Genomic DNA, 1,305 nt, shown 5'->3' with positions numbered 1-1,305 from the left:
GAATACACTATCTCACTAAAATCCTCCGATAGTAAGCTTTTTGTTCATGATAGTCATAATTGCCCAACATTCTTCTCTCACCCACTTTCTCTCTCTTTTGCAACTCAACTTTACCATATCTATCTTCTGTAATTCCCTCTTTCTCTCACCCTCTCTCTACTCTATCAAGAAGACCACATTGCTTATATCTTCTCTCACCGCGCCTCATGACTGATTTTGTTGATTTGGGCCTCTTTTGTGTTCTTCGTAGGGAGAAGTGACGAGAACCAAGCGATTTCGAAGACTAGCCGCTGTTTGATTGTAGTCTCTCGCCCGTCGACAGATTTCTTCCTCTGCCCTGTAGAAGATTTCTTCATCAACCGTAGATGAGGATTTTTCTAACTACATTAGTTTTTTATTTTTATTTTTCGCAACTCAATCCATTTCTCGTGGATTGGGGTGGGAGCCTGTCGATTTGTTGTGTGTTCTATCGGTAAAATTCTATGGGTTTGTGTTGTCTTGCAAATCTTCTTTATTTTTTTATGATATTTTGAATATGATACAGGATGAAATTGTTTGGATTTAGAGAAGAAGAAGATGTATATAAGTAAGCTTTAATTATGTGCCTTAATGAAGAATAATCAAATCAATTTTGCTGTAATTAATAATAATATTTACCAATCAATTGTGAATCATTTAATTTATTTAATTAATCAATTATATAATTAAATTAATTTTAAAAAATATTCATTTAACATGTATAAAAGAAATTTAATATATAAGGGTATTTTTGTCCTTACAATTTTATATCTACAAAACTAATTTGTGTATCAAACAACATTTTAAAAAGACTATCTTAATAATATCTTACTTTCTACCTGAAAACACTATCTCTATCTAGTTTTCTTGCACTATACCCTCATACCAATCAAAAAGACTATCTTGACAATATCTTACTTTTTGCCTGAAAACACTATCTCTATCTAGTTTTCTTGCACTATACCAATCAATACACCCCATTACTATTTGACACTAACCATGTTGGTATCTTTTAATAAATCAAGCAATGAATAATTAATGTTGTACGCTAAATGTTATACTTACAAGGATTATTATAACAATTCTCAATCAGTTATAATAGGTCTTTAATACAACTAACAACCGATCCTTCCAATTAATTAAGTATACTAATTATGTAAAGAATAAAGATAAATATACATAAATTATACATGCACATAACATTCTTAATTTTTACATTTAATTAAAAATTAATTTTGTTATTTGTTATATTATTAGGTAGCAATAAGAAAGAAATGATGTAGAAAC

At 29.5% G+C, this 1,305-nt stretch overlaps 1 long non-coding RNA gene across 1 annotated transcript; it reads left to right on the top strand.

Annotated features, from left to right (window-relative positions):
- Positions 1-551, top strand: LOC125197471 (uncharacterized). The gene is made up of 2 exons (XR_007172073.2): positions 1-128; positions 251-551. It is a non-coding gene; the product is annotated as an uncharacterized LOC125197471 (long non-coding RNA).
- Positions 552-1,305: the final 754 nt, after the last annotated feature.

Source organism: Salvia hispanica, chromosome 4 (genome assembly GCF_029641045.1).
Source record: "Salvia hispanica isolate PSC_SH4W2 chromosome 4, Shi_PSC_v1, whole genome shotgun sequence".
NCBI lineage: Eukaryota > Viridiplantae > Streptophyta > Magnoliopsida > Lamiales > Lamiaceae > Salvia > Salvia hispanica.
Note: the sequence above shows the minus strand (reverse complement) of the source record. Positions and strands in the feature narration are given on the sequence as shown.